The following is a 14,591-nucleotide window of genomic DNA, read 5'->3' on the forward strand; positions in this document are numbered from 1 at the left end:
GAAGGATCCTGTAAAATTCATTATTTTCTTGATCATTGACAATGTTCTAGTACTTATGGGATGGGCAGAATTGACGGGATCCTCTTTCCAGCATATGCTTGTACCTGACAGATAAGAACAACAAGGATGATTTACATATGCCCATAGAATATCAATTCCCAAGTAATCTTGGTCCTCACTGCGTGGTCAGTACTCTGCTGGCTTTGTATGGAATGGTTTTTTTCCTATCCTCATGGAACCCACAATCTAACAGGATGGTTTGATAAATGCACACAGAATGAATGACAGCCTTTAGATTAAGGCTTTTGAGTTAACAAAGTGTTCTCACAGATACAGTTTCTTTTTTTTTTAACATTTTTAAAAAATGTTTTATTATTTATTTTCCAGAGTGAGAGAGAGCACAAGCAAAGGAGGGGCAGAGAGAGAGGGAGACACAGAATCCGAAGCAGGCTCCAGGCTCTGAGCTGTCAGCACAGAGCCCAATGCAGGGCTTGAACTTGTGAACCTCGAGATCAGGACCTGAGCCAAAGTTGGCCACTTAGCCACCTGAGCCACTCAGGCACCCCTCACATTTGATCCTTACAACAGATCCTGGAAGTATCACACAGTGGCTATAGCAAGGTAAGTTCCAAACCAGGAGCTACAAAATGAGCTTGTGATAAATGAGAAGGGAATCTTCCTGACTTAATAATCACTCATTGGGTGGCTAAATAGTGGGTGGCTGTATTCTCAGGGAGGCAAGAGAGGATTGTAATTGTATCTAAGAGAGCATGGATCCAACCAGTTATATAAGCCATGATCTGAAAAAAAAAAAAAAAAAGCTTCTAGATTGTATTTTTTTAACTGACTCCCACTAAACAGACTAGCTAGGTTAGCTGATGTGCTGTTTTCTCTGTAAGACATTCTGATGAATGCCCACATCTCACTAAAAACTTCTGGCTGGAAGTCCAGTCTGATGTATGTCTCCTAATAACATTATAGACTTTCCTAGACTCAGTTGGGTTTGTTCCCAAACCTGTTTTATGCCAGTTGTGCCTTTTGTAATTATATACTTAAATAAAATACTATGTTAATCTGTGAAATAATGAGTGCAAAAAAAAAAATGATGAGTTCTTGTACTGATGAAAATTAAGTTAGGTGCTGTGAAAAACTTGGCCAAGGTGCTTTTTATTAAAGTTGCCATTGAATGATATGTAAATGAGACAACTTTGGGTTGAAATTGTAAAAATCTAGAAGTATTCTGCTCTCAGATTGCTTCATAGGGACCTTTATGTTCTTCCTTCACTTTAAAGAAACCTAAAAGGAAATTGTAGATGACTCCTTGTAGGTGGGCTTTATGCAAGGGAAATGAGGTAAATTTTAATGAATCGGTCTTAGTCCTAGATCAAAAGATTGACATACAAAGGTGCATTTAAATTTTGGAATAAAATGTTGAATGCATTCTTTTTTTATAATTCCCTCATTTTTTTTCCAGTGAACTTTTCCCCTATTTACTTAAAAAAGTATTCTGCTGGGGCGCCTGGGTGGCTCAGTCGGTTAAGCGGCTGACTTCAGCTCAGGTCACGATCTCGCGGTCCGTGAGTTCGAGCCCCACGTCGGGCTCTGGGCTGATGGCTCAGAGCCTGGAGCCTGCTTCCGATTCTGTGTCTCCCTCTCTCTCTGCCCCTCCCCCATTCATGCTCTGTCTCTCTCTGTCTCAAAAATAAATAAAACGTTAAAAAAATTTAAAAAAAAGTATTCTGCTAACACACTACACTTATCAATTTTATTACATAGGAGGGCTTGAACTGAACTATGTCTGCATGGAGCGCAACCAAAGAAGAGTCAAGTGTGCAAAAGAATAACAAGTCAATGGTGTTCTCCAGGGCTGTCCATTAGAGAGCGTAGACTCAGGTAATTACCCCTTGGAGCTCTTTCCCGTAGTTCCCCTTGGAGGGAATTATTGGATGAATTCATTATGGATTGACGTCACTGGCCATTGGGATTGTTGAACACACCCCATATTCTGATTTGCTCTTCACCAAGGAATCCTCTGTCTACAATCTGACCATCTATGTACATCTCCTCCCGGAAGAGAATGTGTTGATTAGAGAAGGCTTGAGTCCTGCTTCCTAAAGTTGTTAATGTTTTTCATCATAAATTAATGAATTATTAACATAGTGTTTAATTTATGGGAGACAACACCTACTGTCTCTTCCGATGCTTCTAGTGAAAACATACCTTGAGGACAATGGAAGTTTTCCAACGGTATTAATATATCTGCCAATATTGAAATGTTGGCAACAGCAATACCACCATGTGATCCAAATGAAATTATCATTTTATAATCCATGTATTAGAATCTATGATGCAGAAAGATACCTTTTTTTTCTTTTTTAGTTTTGACACCTAACTTAGGGTCTGGGTCTCTGGATCAGCAAATGAGTTTATTTGCTATGGATTGAGGACCTACTATGCACAATTCACTGTCCCACATGACTCGTATACATTCAAATAATCCTAATAATCTAGCAAGTAAGTTTTACTGTATTCATTTTATAGACGAAGAAACAGAAACTCAGAAAAGCCACTTAACCAACCCCAAGCATGCACAGCTAGGAAGAGCTGATATGAGAGGTCAGTTTTCTCTTGCTTCAACATTCTTTTTCATGTCACAATATGACATTATTAAATTAATCAATATTCCCTTTTCCGTAATTAAAATTCTTGCATCACTCTATATATATATATATATAGAGAGAGAGAGAGAGAGAGAGAGTGTTTATATATATATATATATATATATATATATATATATATATATATATTTGTTTCATTTGGTAAACAATAACCACAAGTTAAGAATTCCGAATGCTCCACATTATCAGCAGACAGTCTGAAAGAAGACAGGGTCAGCCATATGACCAAATAAATGGGGCAGCATTGATGGGCTCCATGCTTGCACAGCCCCCTGAAATGCAAAGGTGCTAACATCAGGTAACACAGCATGCAGCTGCTCTGAGGAGAGTTAAACACTTTTTCTGTGATACTTCAATAGCCAACACAATGAAAAATTATTGATTGTTAGCTCTTTATCATGTGCCAGGTACTGTGCCAAGCATTTGAAATGCATTTAATCTTACAGCAAACCTAAGAAGATATCGAGGTGTGAAGTGTGAGCGAACTTACCTGAGGTCATGTAACTAGTAAGTTGAGGAGACCAGATTCAAATTCAGATTTAGCCCGGCTCCAAAGTCCATGCCCTTAACCACCTTGAGAGTCAACCTCCCAGTTAGAGCAACTGTTTCTTGAGTGACTATTTTGTGCCTGGCATGAAGCTAAGCATTTCATATATGTAAACGCGTTAATGTGTATAATTGTATTTTATTAGGTAAGTGCAGGGAGTTCTATAGCACTTGGTACATCCCTGGTTATAACTGGTTCTTTATTGGTTAGAATAGGGTGATGGTGATACAAGGATTTGCACTTAACTCATGTTTTGTGTGACGTGCCAAGTTTTAGAGACATGATGTGATATAAGGCAGAGAGGTAGGGGTACCTGGGTGGCTCACTCAGTTGAGTGTCTGACTTTGGCTCAGGTCATGATCTCATGTTTTGTGAGTTTGAGCCCCGCCTCAGGCTCACCACTGTCAGCACAGAACCCTCCTGGGAACCTGCCTCCCCCTTTCTTTCTGCCCCTTCCCTGCTCACGTTCTCTCTCTCAAAAATAAACAAACATATTTTTATTTATTTTAAAAAAAAAATTTTTTTTAACCTTTATTTTTGAGACAGAGAGAGAGACAGAGCATGAATGGGGGAGGGTCAGAGAGAGAGAGGGAGACACAGAATCTGAAACAGGCTCCAGGCTCTGAGCTGTCAGCACAGAGCCCAGCATGGGGCTCAAACTCACAGACTGCACGATCACGACCTGAGCCGAAGTCAGACGCTTAACTGACTGAGCCACCCAGGCGCCCCAATAAACATATTTTTAAAAAGGCAAAGGTGTAGTCTTGGTAGCAAGACTGTTCTGTTACATCTTGACTTTTCCACTTTCTTGTCTAGTGGCCTTCCATAAACTGTGTTATAAATTGTGTACAGCCTCAGTTTCCTCATCTGTAATAATGAAGATGATAGTATTTGCTCTGCAGAGTTCTTGTGGAAATAAAAAATGGTATTTGTAAGGACTTGGAACAATATAAGAACTCAACAAAACAAGATTTTAAGTGTATGAAGACATTGCCTGGCTCATCAGGAGCATTTGAGAAATGGTAACCATTATGATTGACACCTATATTATAATTATTTGCTGGTTTTCTCCCCCCCTCAGCTGATCAGTTGATTCATTCAATAAATAGTTATTCAGCATCCACACTATGCAGGCACAGAACTAGGTTGGACATAAAAAAGTGTGATCTTGATATACATGGCTTTTGCCTTCAAGAGGTTTACATTCCAGTGGGGAAAATAGAAAAATAAGCAAATGTATTAGTGCATAAAATTGTGATAATTGCTGTAAGGAAACCCGTGATGTGCTGGGAGACAGAAGGTGGGTAGAGTAAGGGGGCGGTCTGAGAAAGCTCCCTTGAGGAGGTGACATTTAAACTGAGATCGGAAATATGGGAAGAGCAGGACAAGTTTTCCAGGAAGAAGGAGGCCCGACAGGACTGAGGACTGGAGAAGTGGCCTATGTGGCTGGAAAATGAGGCCACTGGGAAAGAAAGAGGGATCAGGGACAGGCAGAGACTAGACTCTGTGGAGTTGTGCAGGTTGTGGTGAAGGGATTGGATTTTATTCGGTGGAAAGCCATTGGTGGGTATTAACAGGCGAGTGTCATGACTGAAATGGTATTTTGACAAGATCATTTTGGACACGTGGAGAACAGAGGGAGCAGGGTAGGAATACAGCAAGGCAACCAGTCAGGGAAGGCTATTTGTTGGGGTCTAGGTGAGGAAGGATGATGACTTCGGGTAGGGTGTGCCAGCAGAGGTGGTGAGAAGGTCACAGCTTTTAGATATTATGTTGAGATTGTGTACAACTCAAGAGCAGGGACAGACCCAGATTTAATTTGGAATCACATAGGTAGTGAGATGCTTACACTGTGGGTGTTCAACAAGTGTTTATGAAATCGGATAGTAGAAATTAGATATTCTATAATAAGACTGACTATGGTATCATAGAAGATTCCAGTATAACATAAATTTTAAGGGAATGGGCTCTGGAGTTGGGCAGACTTCTCCACTTACTGGTTGTGTAACTCTGAGCTATATTTCTTCATCTGTAAAACGGAGCTATTCATGTGTCTTCATGATGAAGACACATCATGTACTTAAAATGCTGTTCTTCATCTTAATATTCTTCCCTCATTAAAATAAGCAAATTAACAAATGGGATAGTACCTCTTCTACTTTTAAGCAAATGTCACTGGACTATGGAAACCTCTACCAACCCTGGTCATTATCCGGATACAAACATCAAGTCATTTCCTCATATCCATCACTGTCTTCTCCTCAGCTTCTTTTTCTTTATTTTTTAATTTTTTAAATTAACTTGTTTGAATTTTATTTTTTAAATTAATTTATTTTTTAATTTTAACGTTTTAATTATTTATTTTTTATCACATTTTTTATTTGTTATCAACCATGGAAGACCCATATATGAGTTATCTACTGCTGTGTAATAGATTAACTCAAAACGTAGTGACTTAAAACAACAAACATTTATTATCTCAATAGTTTCTGGGGCTGAGAAATTAGGAAGCAGCTTTGCTAAGTGGTTCTGACTCAAGGTCTGTCATGAAGTTGCAGTCAAGATTTTGCTGGGACTGTAGTCATCTCAAGGCTTGACTGGGACTGGATGATCTGTTGCCAAGATGGTTCCCTCAGTTCCTCACCACATGGACCTCTCCCTAGGACTACCTGAGTGTCCACACAGCATATCACTTGGTTTCCTCCACTATGAATAATTCAAAAGAGGGCAAAAACAAAGCCATACACCTTGGATCCTGATCTTGGAAGTCACATAAATATCACTTCCAGCACAATCTATTAGTTAGTAGGAGTAAGCCATTAAGTCTAGCCCACACTTGAGGGAAGGGATTTAGGCTCCACTTTTTGAGAAGAGGAATGTTAAAGAATTTGTGGACAGGGGCACCTGGGTGGCTCAGTCGGTTGAGCGTCTGACTCTTGATTTTGGTTCAGGCAATGATCCCAGGGTTGTGGGATCAAGCCCTACACTGGGCTCTGTGCTGAGCGTGAAGCCTGCTTGAGATTCTCTTTCTCTCTCTCTCTCTCTCTCTCTCTCTCTCTCTCTCTCTCTCTCTCTCCCTCTCTCTTTCTCAAATAAATAAAATGATAAAAATTTAAAAAAAGAATTTGTGGACATATTTTAATATCACCACAATCCATAAGATGCCTTAAATTTAAATCTTGATGAAATTTTCAAACACTCTCAGATCTGGCTTGAGCTGATCATTGGCCAAAGAGCCCACCTCTCCTTTTAATATCCTTCCTTGTGATACAGACACATATTTTTTCATGACTTAATTCCTCTTTTCTTTTAATTAATTTTGTTGGCATAAAGCAGGCAGTATATGCTACATGGCCTGCCCTCTCCCTGAATATCCTCAGATAATTTTATAATAAATTATAAAAATAAAATAAATTTATTTTTTAAGGAATGTAGCCACTGTTGACACTAAAGAAAGTAAATTATGAACACTATAAGGTATCATGGTAATGATAAGTACAGTTTACTGAGGGGTTTACTCTGGGCCAGGCATTTTCTTAAACAATGTGTGTGTCATATCCTGTGTGAGATCTTCACGCCAATGCTGTGAGGTAGATGCAGTTACCAGATAGCCCCCCAAATCCTCAGCCAAATGAGGGTAATGGTATGACTTCCCCACACTGATTGAAGCACAATTGGAAAGAAGCTAAAGAGAGATTTTTTAAATTGAAACCAACGGAACAGAGCAGATCCCAGAACTTGCCCCATGCATGGTTAGGAATGTTTTATACCAATAATGGAGCTGGCACTACAGATTGGGGAGAAAAGTATGGAACATGCAATATACTTACGGGAAAATTTTTTTGGGTTTGGTTCCTCCCTCACACAGAACACAATAGTGAATTCGAGGTAAACCAAAGAGTTGCATGTGAAAAGGAAAATTTCAAAACTTTTAGAAGAAAATAGAGGAGAATACCTGTTTGATCTCCATACAGGAAACAGTTTTCTAAACAAAGAAAAATAGGCAAGGAAAGTGTTGTCAAACTTGGCCCTGTGAAAATTAAGAACTTGTGATTATCAAAAGAGGGCAGAACAATGTGAAATACAAGATATAATCTGGGAAAAGAAATTCACAAAACATAACTGACAAGGAATTCTATCCAGAAAAAAACGTACGTTGTGTAATATATATATGACATGTTTTATAACACACGTTTAATACACACATATTTTAAAAATCAATGAAAAAACAAAAACTCTATTAAAAAATAGGCAAGATGGCACAAAAACAGACACATAGACCAATGGAATAGAATAGAAACCCCAGAACTAGACCCACAAACGTATGGCCAACTCATCTTTGACAAAGCAGGAAAGAACATCCAATGGAAAAAAGACAGCCTCTTTAACAAATGGTGCTGGGAGAACTGGACAGCAACATGCAGAAGGTTGAAACTAGACCACTTTCTCACACCGTTCACAAAAATAAACTCAAAATGGATAAAGGACCTAAATGTGAGACAGGAAACCATCAAAACCTTAGAGGAGAAAGCAGGAAAAGACCTCTCTGACCTCAGCCGTAGCAATCTCTTACTCGACACATCCCCAAAGGCAAGGGAATTAAAAGCAAAAGTGAATTACTGGGACCTTATGAAGATAAAAAGCTTCTGCACAGCAAAGGAAACAACCAACAAAACTAAAAGGCAACCAACGGAATGGGAAAAGATATTCGCAAATGACATATCGGACAAAGGGCTAGTATCCAAAATCTATAAAGAGCTCACCAAACTCCACACCCGAAAAACAAATAACCCAGTGAAGAAATGGGCAGAAAACATGAATAGACACTTCTCTAAAGAAGACATCCGGATGGCCAACAGGCACATGAAAAGATGTTCAGCGTCGCTCCTTATCAGGGAAATACAAATCAAAACCACACTCAGGTGTCACCTCACGCCAGTCAGAGTGGCCAAAATGAACAAATCAGGAGACTATAGATGCTGGAGAGGATGTGGAGAAACGGGAACCCTCTTGCACTGTTGGTGGGAATGCAAATTGGTGCAGCCGCTCTGGAAAGCAGTGTGGAGGTTCCTCAGAAAATTAAAAATAGACCTACCCTATGACCCAGCAATAGCACTGCTAGGGATTTATCCAAGGGATACAGGAGTACTGATGCATAGGGCCACTTGTACCCCAATGTTCATAGCAGCACTCTCAACAATAGCCAAATTATGGAAAGAGCCTAAATGTCCATCAACTGATGAATGGATAAAGAAATTGTGGTTTATATACACAATGGAATATTACGTGGCAATGAGAAAAAATGAAATATGGCCTTTTTTTTTAATTTTTTTTTAAATTTTTTTTTCAACGTTTATTTATTTTTGGGACAGAGAGAAACAGAGCATGAACGGGGGAGGGGCAGAGAGAGAGGGAGACACAGAATCGGAAACAGGCTCCAGGCTCTGAGCCATCAGCCCAGAGCCTGACGCGGGGCTCGAACTCACGGACCGCGAGATCGTGACCTGGCTGAAGTCGGACGCTTAACTGACTGCGCCACCCAGGCGCCCTGAAATATGGCCTTTTGTAGCAACGTGGATGGAACTGGAGAGTGTGATGCTAAGTGAAATAAGCCATACAGAGAAAGATAGATACCACATGGTTTCACTCTTATGTGGATCCTGAGAAACTTAACAGGAACCCATGGGGGAGGGGAAGGAAAAAACAGGTTAGAGTGGGAGAGAGCCAAAGCATAAGAGACTGTTAAAAACTGAGAACAAACTGAGGGTTGATGGGGGGTGGGAGGGAGGAGAGGGTGGGTGATGGGTTTTGAGGAGGGCACCTTTTGGGATGAGCACTGGGTGTTGTATGAAAACCAATTTGTCAATAAATTTCATATAAAAAAAAAATAGGCAAGAGGCACAGAAAGGTATTTAATAGAAAAGAAACCATGAATGTCCAATAAACAGGGAAACATGTTCAATCATTTATAATTAGGGAAATACAAATTAAAGAATGAGGTAACATTTTATAGCCCCCAAATTGATAAAACATTTTAAAAACATGTTGGTGAAGCCATGGGTTAACATGAAGTCTTATACACTGCTGGTGGGAGTATAAATTATTCCAACCACTTTTAGAAATAATCTGGCATTATTGGGGCGGCTGGGTGGCTCAGCTGGTTGAACGTCTGACTTCGGCTCAGGTCATGATCTCACGGTTTGTAGGTTGAAACCCCACATTGGGCTCTGTGCTGACAGCTCAGAACCTGGAGCCTGCTTTGGATTCTGTGTCTCCCTCTCTCTCTGCCCCTCCCCCGCCCATACTCTGATCTCTCTCTCACAAACATGAAAAAAAATTAAAAAAAATAATTTGGCATTATCTAGTAAAGTTGAACATACACATAAAGTGTTCTGTAACCCAGAAATTCCTAGGAATGTGTGGATCCCTCCTCCTACTAACTCACACACGTGTGCAACTGACGTAGGTTCAAATATGTCCACAGCAGTATTTCTATTGTAGTGAAAATGATAAAATACTATTTAAATGGCTATCAATAGGAAAATGGATCATCTTTGCCATACTTGTACAATGAATACCTTGCTGCAATGAAAATTAATGAACTTTAGCTACGTACACAAGATGGATGCTTTTTTCAAACAAAATGTCAAGTGAAAAAAATCACGTTGTAGAAAAATATATGGACTATGATAACATACAAAGTGCAAAAACAGGCAAAACTGAACCATATAGTGTTAAGACATGTGTGAAAATCTATTTTTAAAAAAGTGATGGGATGATATACACACAGCTTAGAGCAGTGCTTACTTTTGGGAAAAGGGAAGTCAGGAGAAAGACACGAAGGTGGGGCACAGAGGGGACTTGGGACTGATAATGTTCTCTTTCTTGAACAGAGTGGTAGAACCATGAAAGTTCATATTTAAAAAAAATTTTTAAGTATATTTATTTATTTTGAGAGAGAGAAAGAGCAGACAAGTGAGGGAGGGGCAGAGAGAGAGAGAATCCCAAGTAGGCTCTGCATTGTCAGTGTAGAGCCCAACATGGGGCTCAAACTCATGAACTGTGAGGTCATGACCTGAGCCAAAGTTAAGAGCCAGACACTTAACTGACTGAGCCACCCAGGTGCCCCAGTTTATACTATTATTACTAATACTTTATACATTTTTGTAAGTATTAAATAAGGAAGAAAAACGGAGATCAGAAATGAGAAGATGACTGGAATGGATGGCTATGTATTAAATAACTCAAGGAAGTGATGGTATCGTTTGGAGATACCAATTTGTATTCTCTTTTATCTTCTCTATCAACCTTCCCTATTCCTCCCACCTCCCCACTTCCAAAAAAAGAAAACAAAAAAACAAAACCATATAAATAACCCATAATTTGAATACAGTTATTTTAAAATTAAAATAAAAAACTAACCAGTAAAACCAAGATACCAAAGATAATCCTCCTAAAAGCTGAGAAGACTGTTCTGCCACAACATTAATTCCTCCCAGTCAGGTGCACCCTTTATGATATGAGCAGAAGGTGGTGATAATCTGGTGGAATGCTATTATACAGAGAGCCCCTTGGAATCAGGGTCGCAGAGAGCTGTTTTTAACCTTAAACATCAATGCTTTTGTCCTGAATAATCTAGAATGCCTGACTACGTAGGCTGCAATCTGTCCATGTATGCATGTATCCATCCATCCTTCATCTGTCCTCCAGCATTGAGTTGCTCCTTCATGCCTGGGCTAAGGAGCTGCTGGAGAGGATGTGAACAGGAGTTAGAGGTAATCGCACTGCAGGATGACAGTGTGAGGTTGGAATCAGGTCTTGGGCAGACTTGAAGGCATGAGGTCACAAGGGGGTTGCTCTGCTTGCCTGAGAGGGCTTCATAGCAGACAAGATGACCCTGTGTGTTGATATGCTCTGATGCGCCTTGAAGATCAGAGGAAAAGCTTTCAGACATGTGGTCTTCAAACTTTTTGTTTGTTTTGCTATGAACTTGTTAGAGAAAATATGAAAAACTATGTATAGTTCATAATTTTCATTTACATTTTGTTATGAGTTTAAGTAGTTGTAAAGAGTGCAAGTGTCTGCTTATTATGAATACCAACATTTTATTATTTTTTTTAAGTTTATTTAGTTATTTTGAAAGAGAGATTGAGTGTGAGTGGTGGAGAGAGAGGGAGAAAGAGAATCCCAAGTAGGTTCCCCACTGTCAGCTTGGAGCCTGACGTGGGACTTGGTCCCATGAACTGTGAGATCATGACCTGAGCCAAAATCAACAGTTGGATGCTCAACCAGCTAAGCTACCCAGGCACCCCTAAATGCTGATATTTTAAAACAAGCCTTTTGCACAGTTCAAAAACTGTTTCCAATGGAATCTATATTCTACGGTAATTTGATATATAATCATGTGATAAAAATACACAAGGGCAAACTCTTCATAAAGTATTGACATTTAAAACAAGACTTTTATATGATTTTTAAAAATGCTTCCAATGGAACCTATATACCATGGTGATTTGACATCAGCATCATTTTAGAAATAGAAGAACAGGTTCTTAAACGTTGCATCATTCTTTCTTCTCTTTGATTCCTATTTCCCTTCTTTTACCTCATAAAACTTTATCCTTATGAAACATAATTTGTGTCATCTTTTTCTATAACAAAATAATATATATAAACTCAGAGCCTATAAGTCTCTAAGTGTTAACACATTTCTTCTGGGTTGAGTCATACAGTCATCACTGGTATACAAATTATGAAAACAACATAAATGTGTTTGGGTAATTATTATTTTTAAACAAAATGTTTATTGGAAACAGATCTTTTCATAAGATAGATATTTTCTTTATTTACATTGCTTTGCTTTTTAAAACAAATTAAATAATATTTACATGTTGACTATTAATAAAATTGCCAAAATGGAATAGGTTTCAGCATCAGTACTCATTCTATTTTTTCATTTTTTATTTTTATGTTTTTTAATTAAAAAAAATTTTATTTATATTAGAGAGAGAGACAGACGGAGAGCGAGTGGGGGAGGGGCAGAGAGAGAGGAGGAGACAGAATCCAAAACAGGCCGTAGGCTCTGAGCTGTCAGCCCAGAGCCTGCTGTGGGCTCGAACTCACGAGATGTGAGATCATGACCTGAGCAAAAGTCGGACAGTCAACTGACTAAGCCACCCAGGCACCCCAATTTTTTTTTTGTTTTTTAAAAGATGTAAATGCTGAGGTATTTTGTTCATATTTAAGCAGTGGGATTGGAAGTTTTGTTATAGAAATGTCATTTTAGTTCTTTGAATTTTTTTGAGTTAAATGTTCAAAATCACTTCGTGGTTGTTTTTTCCTCAAAATTTATTATTATTATTATTATTATTTTTATTTTTAAAGTTTATTTATTTTTGAGACAGAGACAGAGACAGAGCATGAACGGGGGAGGAGCAGAGAGAGAGGGAGACACAGAATCAGAAGCAGGCTCCAGGCTCTGAGCCATCAGCCCAGAGCCTGACGCGGGGCTCGAACTCACGGACCGCGAGATCGTGACCTGGCTGAAGTCGGCGCTTAACCGACTGAGCCACCCAGGCGCCCCAAAATTTATTTTTTTATTAATGTATTTATTTTGAGAGAGAGAGAGAGAGCGGGTGTGTGTGTGTGTGTGTGTGTGTGTGTGTGTGTGTGTGTGTCTGCGCCCGTGCACAAGTGGGGGAGGGAGGGAGAGAGAGAGAGAGAGAGAGAGAGAGAGAGAGAGAATTCCAAGCAGACTCCCTGCGGGCTGTCAGTGCAGAGCCTGATCAGGGGCTCAAACTCACAAACCTTGAGATCATGACCTGAGCTGAAAGGAAGAGCCGGACACTTAATCCATGGAGCCACCCAGGCGCCCCTCAAGATTATTTTAAAAGAACACTCAGTGGATAATTGACATCTCCTTCAACTTTGTTGCAAGCAATGAATCAATACTCTTTGACTTGTGAAAATGTTTGTAACCATTTATTAGAGTGAGTCAGTTTCTCATCATAACATCGATGTTTCACATTGTTGCTTTACCAGGGAACCTGGTGGGTTTTGCACCCGAGGCAATGTATTCCCTAAGATGTGAGATGCAAGGAGGAGGGCCTTTGCTCTGTAAGGTGGAAAGAAGTCCATTTCACAAGAGGAACGTACAACTTTGACCTCATTTTTTCTTAGGTAGATTTGAGAAAAGAGGAAAAACGGGCTTTGAGGATCTGAAAATTGACTCCCGTAAGAACTCAAGACTCACATGGAAAGTTGTCCAGATTCTTGCTATTGTAGTGTGGTCTGTGGACAGGCAGCATCGGCATCACCTGGGAGCTGGGTAGAAAATGCAGACTCTTGGGCCTACTCCAGACCTACGGAATCAGAATCTGCATTTGATGGAATCTCAGGGTGATTTGCAAGCACATTCAAGTCTGAGAAACACTGAGCTGGACCACCGCCACTCCCCTCCCGGAAGAACATGGCTTCGTAGCCTGGAATCTGTCCGTGTTCTCCGCGTGGGCTCCTTCCTAGGGTAGGCTATCATTTAAATACCTCTTCAGCGTCTGCTGCTAATGCTCCTGGCTTCCGTTCTCTACGAAGTCTGCTGGTTGGGTTTCTAGCAGCCTATGGGACTGGCTGAGCTGGGCTTTCTGATTACAAATAATTTGAAAAGCTGCTTATGTAAGACTAGATGGCCCCTAAGGGACGCTTGGTAAGTGTTGGTTGATAGCTCTTACTTCCTTCTCGCTAATGGTCAGATTTGGGTAGGTCTGTTTTCCTCCCTGAGTTTCATTCCAGCCTGTGATTTTGAATCACTTGATGTTAAGATTGGCAAGACCCGCCTGTGTCACGGAGAGGTTTCCTCCCATCATCCCTGTGAACACTGTCATTAGGGGAGCTGCAAATAGAATAGCTTTTTTTTTTCTTTTTTTCTTTTTTTTTTTTACGGAAAATAAAAGCCCATTCACATCGAGGGTCAAAAGCTACTGGCTCTAACAAGAAGAAAATGGCTGTGGTTGTATTTTTGAAATGTTTTCGCCTTTCTCTGTATTTTTTGCTGGGTTGACAGTTGTGCTATCTGAGCTTGGCCTAGCCCTCCGCCCTCCCTCCTGGCCCCACATTCACTCTCCATGTGTGTGGGATTCCAGATCTCTAAACAAGGGGGCCTGGCACCAAAGCTTCCCTCTTGGGCACAAACACCCAAGTGGCAGTGGTGTTTGGGAGCAGAAGTCCGTGGGAAGGAGCATTTCCCCGACATCATTCTCACTTTGCCTCCACAGCAGAAAAGCCCACAGTGTGCTGGACAGAGCAAGGACTGCCCAGAGTTCAAAATCTGCTCCATCACTCATTAGCTAAGGGATGCAGACAAGTTACCT

At 40.1% G+C, this 14,591-nt stretch overlaps 1 long non-coding RNA gene across 5 annotated transcripts in view; it reads left to right on the forward strand.

The window, feature by feature from the left end:
* The first annotated feature begins 445 nt into the window (after positions 1-445).
* The window catches only part of LOC109491516, a 41,215-nt gene continuing 27,069 nt past the window's right edge, over positions 446-14,591 (forward strand). For 3 of the 5 annotated variants that reach the window (XR_006585512.1, XR_006585514.1, XR_006585513.1), the window contains exons 1-2: positions 446-621; positions 1,777-2,616. This is a non-coding gene — a long non-coding RNA (uncharacterized LOC109491516). Of the gene's footprint in view, positions 622-1,776; positions 2,617-13,408; positions 13,748-14,591 lie in introns of all 5 variants that reach the window. The other 2 variants (XR_006585515.1, XR_006585516.1) reach the window with 2 other exon arrangements.

This window comes from Felis catus, chromosome C2 (genome assembly GCF_018350175.1).
Source record: "Felis catus isolate Fca126 chromosome C2, F.catus_Fca126_mat1.0, whole genome shotgun sequence".
In the NCBI taxonomy this organism is placed as follows: domain Eukaryota; kingdom Metazoa; phylum Chordata; class Mammalia; order Carnivora; family Felidae; genus Felis; species Felis catus.